This window comes from Rhipicephalus sanguineus, unplaced genomic scaffold, assembly GCF_013339695.2.
Source record: "Rhipicephalus sanguineus isolate Rsan-2018 unplaced genomic scaffold, BIME_Rsan_1.4 Seq312, whole genome shotgun sequence".
Lineage (NCBI taxonomy): Eukaryota > Metazoa > Arthropoda > Arachnida > Ixodida > Ixodidae > Rhipicephalus > Rhipicephalus sanguineus.
In genome coordinates this window covers 27,799-39,911 of record NW_023614996.1, presented here as the reverse complement: position 1 = coordinate 39,911, position 12,113 = coordinate 27,799, and the positions used below count along the sequence as shown (strand labels likewise).

At 43.7% G+C, this 12,113-nt stretch overlaps 1 long non-coding RNA gene across 1 annotated transcript; it reads right to left on the bottom strand.

The window, feature by feature from the left end:
* Positions 1–7,289: 7,289 nt before the first annotated feature.
* LOC125756618 (uncharacterized) lies at positions 7,290–11,833 on the bottom strand. The gene is made up of 3 exons (XR_007414639.1): positions 11,566–11,833; positions 10,352–10,455; positions 7,290–10,226 (listed from the first exon to the last, which is right to left on the bottom strand). It is a non-coding gene; the product is annotated as an uncharacterized LOC125756618 (long non-coding RNA).
* Between the last annotated feature and the right edge of the window lie 280 nt (positions 11,834–12,113).

Genomic DNA, 12,113 nt, shown 5'->3' with positions numbered 1-12,113 from the left:
TTCCTGCAAACATTTATATTTCAAAGTAAATGCCTATGTACAATCAAAAAAGGGTTCCAGTTTCGCGATAAATTCTTCCACAGATCGACACTCAACAATTTCATTTGGTAATGCGTTCCAAATTTCAATAGCCCGTGGAAAAAATGAATATTTAAACATGTCGCACTTGGTCTGATGCGGCCTGATGTGTTTACTATGACGCCTGATGTGTTTACTATGACATGTTCTGAAAGAGTGGCGGTGCGGTGGCTGCACGTAATCTTCTTTGTTTATCTTTATGTGGTTGTGATAAAGCATAAAAAGAAACTTCATGGCAGCCACAACACGCCGACACGCAAGGGTAGGCAGTGCTGCTTGATTTCTAAATGCTGTTACGCTCTGGTGTCGAGAGTATTTAGAATATATAAATCTTAATGCTTTATTTTGTATACTTTCTAGTTTCTGTAAAAGTTCTTTTTGGTACGGGTTCCACACAATGCTACCGTACTCCAGAATCGGTCTCACTAATATTTTATATGCTGTTAATTTCACATGCGAGGGAGCCGCAGATAATTTTCTTCGCAAGAAACCTAGTGTTCGGAAGGCCTTTGTGCACGTGTTTTCTATACGAGCATTCCATTTCATGGCTCTTGTAAAGGTCACGCCCAGATATTTAACCGTAGGGTTTATAGAGATTTTAAACGTTTTAAAGACGTTTGATAGAGGTTTTGTGTTTCATGGGTTCAGCTTATCAGTGATTAGGCTTACCACAGTTCTTAATTCTTCCTTATCTCCAGAAATGTGCACATGTCAGTGCATTTTTGTTTTTAACATTTTATTTCGAAATGTGTTAGTTGCAACAAATACTGTGATTACATAAAATTGTGGCCTCATAAAATTGACGTCTCAAATTAAGCAGAAATAATTACTATAGACTCCAGTGACACTGCCTTTCACATTTTCAGCCACTTCTTCCCATTCTTCATAAAATAGACGAATGATGTCACATGGGCAAGTGATTTGATTGGCTTATCATATGATGTCATCAGGAATCCTTGTGATATGCCACTCCATTAAGCTCACCTTTAAGAGTATATATGTACATAGTAATAATTGTGGCTTAAAAAGTAAATATTCAGTGTACAGTAAATGTACAGTTCAATACTGCACTATCTCCAGGATTGGCTCACCTTAGTAGGCTTGCCAGTCGTGCAGACAGTGTGATAGCAAAGTGGGCTGATCCTGGAGACAGTGTAATATAATGCCACCGAAACTGGGGCAACCAAGGAGCATGGAGATGCTTGACATGTTTTCATTTCGCTGAATACACATGGGCCCTACCAGCACAACATGTGTCGGCATCTCATGCTGCAATGATTGACACGCTGCTTTGCAGTACATAAATGTCAACTACAGCTGAGTCTGGCAATTTTTTTTGTTTTATTCTTTTATCAGTATTCACATATGTTTCCAGAAGCATATGAAATACAATTAAAGGCAAGGTAAAAAATCACCACTGCTCTCACCCATTTAGATTACCGTACCTGTGTGGCATTAACCAAGCTTGTGAAGGCATATTAAATGTTTCACTCCTTAACCTTTTGCATTAACAAAGTTCAATTATTAGTCCAGAGTCATCATGTCTATTAGTTATTTCTAATGTCTGTTTTTGTTGGTTTTCATTTCTCACATTGTTACAGGCACCTGTTTTGACTGTAATGTGCTCTTCACTTGTGTAGGGTTTCTGAAGCAGGATCAGGCTGAGTATTGAGCTCTTTATGCATTGCTCTGTACAGGGTTCCAAGATCAAGCTGCTGCCTCGCCTGAGAAAAAGCCAAAGGCAAAACCTGATGAACCATCTGAGGACAGCTGCACGACCCAGACCACCTCATCATGGATAAGGGAGGCCAATGTTGAGCCCCTGCTTCACAGTTACACCAAACATGTGTTGGTCAGCCGCAATGAGTACTTCTTTAGGTTGTGGCACTATGCTGACACGCTCTTTAAGTAAGATAAAAACATTACTTGTTCCTTCAGTCCATACACCCTGCACCTTTCCATTCACATATGTGTTTCTTAATTCCAAAACATAGAACTAAATTGGTTAAGAAAACTAAAGTTACGTAAAAGCACACTTAAAAACCCAATACAGCAATGAGTTGAAACCAAGAAACACTATGGGACATCATGCTGTGATGTAACTAAGGTGCACCACATATCATACATTTTCCTCGTAAGCTTGTATATTTCCTTGATTAAGTTGAGACATTTTTGTACTATATGAAGAGAGAAAATAACATAATGAGTCATTTTGTGATACAAAGACTGCAAGCAGCTCATGACAGCAGTTTGTAGTATGGCGTAAATAAGCAGTGTATCCTTGCCTGTGTTTCAACGAATTCAAAATGCAAGGAACGCTGATTTATTTGTTTTGGCGACATCCATTAAAGCTGAAACTGGTACAAAGCTACAGTAATCCTCACGGGTTGAATATTAGCCCGACTGTAATTTTGTGTCAATTTCACATTTGCGTTCATTTACTGTGACAGTGCAAGGCTGTTTGTTAGTTGAATTAATTTTGTTGTTTGTGAATAAAAGTTGTGTTGTTACCAAAATCAAGAGAAAGACTGTGTTGATGATCGAGTACAAACATGAATTTCACATTATCATTCTTGCTCTCTCATGTGTACACAAACTGCTATCAACTAGCACAGGAGGAGGAGCAAAGAACTGTAATACGTGTACGGGGGATCAATCCCCGCCTAGACAGCAGCCATTAGCTCGTGGGCCCTGGCAGCATCTTCAGCCAGCTGGACAGCCCACAAATGGTCCTCAGAGTTCGAGCTGGGCAGCACGGTCTCCCACTGCTCTTCATTTATTCTGCGGCCCTGTCGGATCGGCAGAGGGCATGCCGCTATAATATGTTGTAGGTATATACAAATTCAAATTCAGGCTCTTTAGGGCTAGACTTTTTTCTTGAATTACTAGGAACTTGAATTAGTTTGGAAACCTCATAATGTTATACTGTAACACCAGATTTTGCTTGAATAGTTAAATTTTAAATTTTATCTTAAAGCTTATAAAACTTGCTCAAGCGCAAAGTATAATTTCTTCTATGAAATGGTGCATATTGCCACATTCGAATGGTGGTACGGTGCCCCCCTCCTTCCCCCCCCCCCCCTCCTCCTTGGAAATTGGCGACCCGTCCTTGGAAATTTATGGCTATGATGCTCGTACACAGGATAGCTAGCAGACATAAAAACATAGTCCAGCAATTAAGGAAATTTTATTGGATGAACTTGTGCCCACAAGAAGAAAACAAAAGGTAACCACACAGTGGTGGATAAAACAACCAGAGTGCTACCCAGCAACCAACCAGCGACTGCGATTGTTTGATCTCAAAAAGCAACTCTCATGTTCATCATCAGCCATGAGATATTCAGTGCCAGCACAGAACTTATTTTGGTGTGCCTGTCTATCTGAGAAGAACAAGAATACGACAATAATAAGCAAAAGAATACGATAACAATAATCCGGTGGCAATTAGCTAGCCGGTTTAGCATAGCAGCACTCGTGAAGTTTCAGCTTTCTCTGAAGCTTTCTCTGAAGTTTTTAGAGTGCCATTATATTCAGCTTTCCAAACTATCAGTAGCCAGCATGCATCTACAGTCAGTAACAAGTAAAAAATGCAGGAGAGGCACTTCTAAAAAAAAAAAGCAAACCTCCAGTGTTTCCTGAAATAGTGCTCTCACAAATGCTGTAGGTGTTTAGAGCAACCCCACTTGTTAGCCAACCACAGGAATGCTCATTTGCCACATATCAAACAGGCAAAACTGCCCAGTGTAGGGCCAAATGTGAGCAGAAACAGATTGTCTGATAAGAAATTAAGAGATGGGTTTGCTTGACGTCCTGTATCCCCAGCGTATGGGTTCAAGAAGATCTGGCATAAAAGTCTCACTGGCCTGCCTTTTCCATTTATTTTCACTGTGGTATGTATTACAAGCACAATGAAGTTGTTAGTAATGTGGCTGCTTGGGCTTGTTGGTATGTACAACATATTGGTGAATGGCAGCACAGAAAGACACGAGGATAGACGAAATGATGGGACAAATGAGAGCTCATCTGTGCACTTATTTCTTCTGTCCCTGTGTCTTTCTGCGCACTAACTTACCAATTTGTTTATGAAATCCGACATGTATCTTACGTCTTTCTTTTTTCCATGCTTTTTCACTGCTTTACCATTCCTGTTGTGGAAAAGCACCACAATTTAAAAGACATGTTCACTTCCACGAGAAAGGACATACACAGGTGCTGGAATACAACTATAGCACCTGTGTATGTCCTTTTTTTTTGTGGGAGTGAATGCGTATTCTCTTTAAGTGCACTGCTCCTTCCACATCATGGCATCACCATCTAGCCCATCAATTTCTATTGAGTAAATTACCGTTCCTGATGCTAATCAAATTCCCTCCTGTTCAAACATATGTGGCACAGTACAAGGCACACATACTTTTTACACAAAGTTATATGATGCGCTTAATACTTGCATCAACATAAAGTTCTGAAAAGCTCCACATTCAAACCTTATAAATGTTCAGTGTAAGCACCTGCTGGTGTTCTGCTGAAAAAGATGCTTGCAAAGAAAGACAGTGAGGTAATTTCATATTTACCGGCAGCGCAACCGCACACACGGGCAGAGAAAAGAAGCGAAACGCAAACACAGGTCAGCGCTGTGTTTCCGTTTCGCTTCTTTTCTCTGTCCATGTGTGTGGTTGCGCTGCCTGTAAATATGAAGTACAACCAACTGGCCCAAGTTTCCGTTTTGTCACAGTGAGGTCACCTTTAGGTTTATGTAACCAGCTATATACTCGGTGCCACTGTTAACAAGAGATGCTAACAAAAGGTACAGATGATAAAACTCAAAAGCAAATAGTGGCCAATATCCTTACTGACAGCAAGGTTTCCACTCGATGAATAACATATTGCACTCAAGGTTGAAGTGTGCCATTATTAAAACTTCACACATCTAAGAAATTGAAATTTTGAAAACAGTAAACAGTCATTCAACTGAAAGGAGCATGAAGCTACAAAGAAAGTGTCAGTCAAAGAAACTTATCCTGGTCCAAGGATCAAACCCAGCGCTACTGGCACTGGCTTGGGACAGACCCTCTACCTACTGAGCTATGTTAGCTGAGTACAAAGGGATCCTATACGGACTTCTCAGAGAGAAAAACCTTGAGTGATCTTATTAAAATGCTGAAAAAATATGAGCAGCGACATCAAACACCATAAACATACGCATACAAACATAAAAGGAAAAGTACATACATATTAAGCACAGAAATCAGTGATGCTACTGGGGACTTCTGATTTGGAGCAATTTTTTGGAGCAGCAAAAATTTTTACTTTGAAGCAGCAAAATTTTCCATCTTGGAGCACTTTGGAGCAAGTAATTTTTGCATCTAGGTGCACTCTGGAGCAGCTAATTTCACACACTGGAGTACACTGGAGAAGCATGTAGCATTTGTCTACGGATCCTTTTCTACAGTTTCAGTTTCGTTCTTTGCGAGGTGTGGGCAGTGGTGTGCGTTGCAAAGCACTCAAACAGTGCCTTTGTTGTTCAAAGAGGCTGAAGACCGCAAGGCTTCTTGGTTTGCAGCCACGTTGTAGCTTTACAGGTTGTATTTGACAGTTTTAGCAAAGCGCCGTGCACTCACCGCTGCGCATAGATGTAGCGTACCATGCCAGTGCAGGCAATTGCATAGAGTTCATGTTTTGTGATAAGTGCTACTTGTAAAAACTCTTTCAAATCGACTGCAAAACGACGGCGAAGCTAAGTAGACGCACCGTCCCGCTCCTCTGAGTCGACTTCACAACAAAACGAGAGATGCGTTAGGGGTTAGAGCACTGCACGGGCCCGGCCCGCGGGCCGGGCCGTCCGAAGCGTTTTTCGGCGGGCCCGGGCTGGGCTCGGGCTTGAAAGTGCGGGCCCGGGCCGGGCCCGGGCTTGAAGCTGCGGGCCTGGGCCGGGCCCGGGCTTGAGGCTGCGGGCCGGGCCGGGGCCGGGCTTGAGGCTGCGGGCCGGGCCGGACTCGGACCCGCTCATTAAAAGGCGTAAGTCGGGCCTTCGAGCACACGCAAACGTTATGCATTGCATGGTCTAAGGTATACTGTGCCAAGCTGAAGTGACACGTGCAAAGAGTTGGCTCTTAGTAAAGCTTAGCAATAAAAATAGAAAAGCAGTTGAAGTGCTATTTTTTTTCACCATTATAGATCTAGATTGGCACTGTATATTTTCACTAACGTTTTGTCTGCGGGACCAGGCTTTGTCAAAGTAACAAGTACATCGTGGTGGGTTTCCTTATAAACACGCCAGATCACGTATATATATATATATATATATATATATTATATATATATTAACAGCACTAACAATGGGCCAGATCACGGTGTTGTTCCCAAGGGAGGAATAAAGATTTCGGTCTTTTATTCGAGGTTGACACATACGGTACATTTCATTACGTGCCAAAACCACGATATGATTACGAGGCACGCCGTAGTGGCACCGGATCAATTTCGACCACCTCGAGTTCTCTAACGTGCACCTAAAGGTAAGTATATACACGGGTGTTCTTGCATTTCGCCCCCATCAAATTGCGGCCGCCGTCGCCGCGGGAATCGCACCCGTGTCCTAGGACTTAACAGCGAAACAGCTTAACCGCGCTGAGCTACCACCGCGGGCTAAGCAACATTTCGATGCATGCACACACCGAATTTTCCGTCCGATCGCCCGCTACAAAGAGCACGGCATCATTAATAATCATCATCAACTAATATATATTCTCTGCTAATATGCTCTAGCGGGCCCGGGTCGGACCTGGTGACCTGGTCATGAACAAGCGTGCCCTGGATTAGTTTAGTAATGAACGCCCGGGCCCAGGCCGGGCCCGGATGTGGACGGGCCCGGGCCGGGCTCGGGCTGGGTACGGTCAAGTACGCCCGGGCCCGGGCTTGGAACCACGGGCCCGGGCCAGAGAATATCTACCACTTTAGAGAACGGAAACTGTACGGAAATAAAACGAAACTGTAGTACAGACAGAACGAAAACTGTAGTACGGAAATAAGGGTAGCGGCGGCATACTGAACTGTAATAGAGCGAGGCGAGATGGCGCTGCAAGTACTATCATCATCATTAGACAAACGCGTTTTTGCGGTTGGTTCGCCCTGGTCGCGCTACTGCGCGTTTTGCTCCCTATGGTATTTTGTTCTTTGTCGTTGCTAAATCGCTGCTCGCGTGTGTAATATTTATCGCCAGGTGACCAAACTGGCCTCGACTGGCAAAAACAGCGTCAATCAAGTAAGGTTTGCATCGTTTATTGTGAGTCCCCAAGGTGGTACAAGCCATGGTACAAGCAATATATACAGTCAGGTCCAAGCAAAACAAGTCACTCATACACGTCGAAAGCTTTCAACCCGTACGCGTGTAATCGGTCTGAAAGCTGACAAATATGTGCATATAACTGAACACCGAGATCGCTGAAAGAACGTTGCTCTCGTTGTGTAGCAGCGTCCGAGTTTTAACAGCATAGCTTTAGGACAACGGTCTTATCCTTCCTTTAGTTATGCGGCGCTTCCCAGGTTGCGTTGATCTTTGAGTGCATGGTGTGGAGTCGGAAACGAAACGTGCGCTACGCCGACAGATAGTTGGCGCAGTGAGAGCAATGTAGTTTTGATTAATCTTTTACGTAAACAATCGCGGATGCGTACAGTTCTGCATCTTTCTCGCTCTGCGATGTCACCTTGAATGCGTTACAAATAAGGAATATCGCGTTGTGTCTACAGGGCAGGCACGAATTTCTCGGCCGTGAAGCCATACCATAGGTAGTACGTATTCAGGTAATAGGTGGAAGAAAATATTTCAGGCTCGTTTTGTTCCTCGATATAGTTCAGTTACACAGTTTCTACAGCTAGAATTTCTTGGCGCTAGTAGTAATCGGACTGCTGAGTATGCAGCGTAGATGAATGCTAAAGAAACAGAGATATAAGGCGAGTGCTTACAGATTCTAGAAGCACAATTCTAAGAAAATAAGCTTTAGGCATGCAGTGTACATCTTCGTTGGTGTTCGCACAGAACACTAAACAACTGCTCAGCCGTAAGCACAATCTCTGTATCACATAGACATGTCGATAGAACTTGAGCACTCTGTTGCAAGCAAACACTCACGAAATCAAACTGTGGGGCACGATGTGAACCTGTGCCAATGCTGGATAAATAAAGGTCATATATATATTGCATACTTGTTATTGTGTTATTTACTTTTTCAATATATTTGGGCTTGGGAGCACAAGTATGTATTCTTCCTGCTACTTTTAGAAGCTCCGGCTTGAAATACTGTCACATGCGCTCCTTTCTTTCTATGTTTTATGTTATTGGCCAATTGCACGTGTAGTTATTGCATTGCACAAACCGTGCCAGAATGTCTGGGAACATTCCAGATTATTTTAGGATCTTCTGCTAGGCTGGAGCGTGCAATTGCAAACAGCTCAGTTGATTGTCGAACTAACGCAGCCACCAGTGATAATGCTCGAATGTTCGATGCCGCAGGTATAAATGCCGACGCGCCTTGCCACAGATCAGTTTATCGACGGCTGACGCCTGTTCGCCGCTATCAGTGTGCAGTGTGTATTGCTGTAGTTTGACTTTTCGTTTCCCGGCCACAAGTTCGGCCGAATAAAAAGTTTCATCTTGGACACACCGACTGCTGCTTTCGTCGACGTCACGACCCCTTGACAATACGTAAAATCTTGTAGTGTGGCTGTGGATAAGTCCAAGTTCATGTATGTTTTAAATTACCTCTTCGATTTCCTAGGTTTTTTTTCGTGACAGTAGTTTACAGATTTTCACTTCATAGTGGTAGGTGCTACAACTGCGACATGTTAATTTAATCAAACAGCAGAAGTAGGTGTGTTCAAACAAATTTGGCACGTTTCTCTGCTATGCAAAAAAGAAAACACTACCATACTCACTGAACACAATCTCACTCATCACGACAACGTAAACGTGCTTGGTGAAGCTGTGCTGGAAGAGGTGCTCGTCACACTTATAATTTGTTTATTAGCTGTAAATAATTTGAAGGAGCCCATTGAACATATGTGCAAAGGCTAATGTAATTGAGCACAGCCTTGTAAAGCTTTGTCGTATCTTTTTGTAAACTTCTATGATCTAAACACAGTTAATTAAGGCAAAACAGTTTTGAGCATAGTGTGTAAACTGTCTCATAAGGCACAACTAAACGTTGCATTTACGTTGCGCGGCAGCTGTATTTTCGATGGAGGCGAAAATGTTTGAGGCCCGTGTACTTAGGTTTAGGTGCACGTCAAAGAACCCCAGGTGGTCGAAATTTGCGGAGCCCTCCACTACGGTGTATCGCGATTTTGGGATGTTAAACCCTAGATATTATTAGATGTTGGAAAGACTGTTAATTCCTCTCACTGCCGTGATGTTTGTTTTGTAATGTGATTTATAATTTAAAAAAAACTGACCCTACGTTTCGGGACCCGTTTGGTCTCTTAGTTTTTTTTTAAATTAAGAAGACTAATGATTAAATGTGGCTGGAGAGCGTTTTTATTCTTATAATCTTGCCCAGCCAGACAGACTTCTATATATTTACCCTTAAATTTATAATTTCTGATGATTCACATGCAAAGCATGATATGATTATGAGTCATACAGTAGTGGGCAACTCTAGATTGATTCTAACTGACTGGAGTTAAACAAACGCAGTTGTAGCCTTGAAGAAGACAAGACTGCTTGTCGAAACATTTGCTCCAGCGACACCTCTTGTTAACAAATGCTTCGTCTCTTCAAGCTTTCGTCTTTCCCTGAACTTCAGACGCACATCTAAGCACACGAGTGTCTTTGCATTTCGCCCCCAATGAAATGTGACCACCGTGGCTGGGTATAAAACCTGCGTCGTTGAGCTCAGCAGTGCCAGGTAACGTAACTAATGCACGGAGCTAGTGCTCAATTTCAACGCTATTGCGGTGTAGGTTGCATGACACAGTAGACAGCTAATACTTGTGGACGATTGTAGGCACACCTCCATGAGATGCCTGGTAAACCATTCACAAATACAGCATTGCAAGCGTGAGGTTCAAGATGACCTGTTGTAGCAGACGTTCACATGTTTCGCCGCACTTGCAGAGTGGACATTCGGGGGTAGTCATCCTGTCGTTGCCCGGCAATCCTGGAAAAACAATGACATCACCAGATATTGATAAGCATTATCAGTACATATTAAACTTTGCAAAAATAAACATATAAACATAGTGAACAAAAACAGCGGTTTGTTATACATATATGTAAACGTACCTTATAATGCATGTTGTTTCACTCGGGCTAGCTTCTTTACAGGCGTGTCATGTAACAGGTGCCTTGCTCATTGCACACAGCTGTTTCTTTGTCAGACCAGGAGGCTATGGCAGAAAAAAAAAATTCTTGTTATAGTGACGGTTTCTTTATCACAATAAAGTGAATGTGCACTCACAATTATGTGAAGCTTTCGTTGCACTAAATGTGTAGTAAAAATAACCTAAACTGACAACAGGAGAAATTAGACCTCTAAACCTGGCTTCTCAAATGCGACTGCGGCAAAATATAACTCGTATCTTTTTTTGCACTGATAAGCGGGCTAGTTACAAAGATACATGCGAGACGTTGGTGATGCAGTTGCCTTTCTTTATTGCAGCGGCCTGGTTAATGTGAAGGGAGTGTCTAGCGTTACGTCTAGACGTAACGGTACGAGCCGTTGCAGTTACGTCTGGACGTAAGAATAACGAGTCTTAAAAGTTACGTCCAGCGTGGCAATACAAATACAGCCCGTTAGGCCTGCCGAACCGATTGGCCTCAGTGGCGCAGTGGCTAGCGTGTCGTGCTGGGAACTGCGAGGACGTTGGTTCGAACCTCGCTGTTGGTTTTTTTTTTTTTTTTTTTTTTTTTTGTCTCGGGTGTTGCTGAAGTCTGTTGCCAGAGAAGCGCGACGCGGCTCTTGGGTTACGTACGCCTGCCCCGAAGGGGCAGGCTGCGCGAGCTAAACAGCGCGTGGCCGCGACAGCGGCCAGTAGCGCGTGACCGTGACCCTGCCAACCGGCCATTGAGCGTTAGCGAAATGGCCGCACTCGCGAAGCGAGGGCGAAGCCACGATTAGGTTGCCGCGCCCGAAGGGCGCAGAGGGCCTTCACTGAGCAACAGGAAAATAATGTACTCACGTTCGTGGAAAGCCACATGACTAGAGTCCCTAGATTTTCCCTGCTCTTCAAGAGGGAAAAATCTAGGGACTTTAGTCTGGACGTAACGATAGCGGTGACTACAGTTACGTCTGGACGTAACCCTAGCAACAGCCTAATGTGAACCGAACGATAAACTCAGCAACTTGCTCCCACTTGAAGCCACGCCGCAAGGATCGCACGTTTTCTCATCGACAGAGTTTGACACGTTGAAAATATTAATATTGCAGTGGGTCGCCTCCGTGTGACACCCACACGGTCATTGGTAAAAAAGCTGAAGCAGTGGGTTTTTATACTCACCGGTTCGTATATTCTCGGGCTTGAAACGAGTGTTCATCCGGTGAACGCTTCAACGGTCCCTTCGTTCTCCCGAAGTCTGCTGAATGCGTTTCGCGAAAGCATTTCAACGAGTCAAAACAAACAGAACGAAAGCGAGTGTCTCGGCCGGCAGTGGCTGGAAACTTTTACAGCGAAACGAAAGAGCGCGAGACCCATCCGAATGCACCGTGAACCGTTACCTGCCGTTACGTCATAGAATAAAGAACCAGTTTAGAGAAGGGAAACTGTAGCCTTGACAACGGTACGAAAGATAAGCAGCGGTAGCGCATGGAACTACCGAAGGCACCCAAGAGATGGCGCTGCGTAAACAGGAAGCGGAAAACAAAATTTATTGTTTTTTTTTGTAGGTAGAAAAAAAGCAAATGGCTGCCTTTTTTAGTACCGGGTGCGTATGCGCATACGCGGGTGCCTCGGCTGGTTTTTTATTCTATCCTTTTTAAACAGAAGTGGACGAAAGAGGCCGGGACTCGCGTAGGGCTACGGAGGTCTCGTTATCTTTCGCCCGCTTG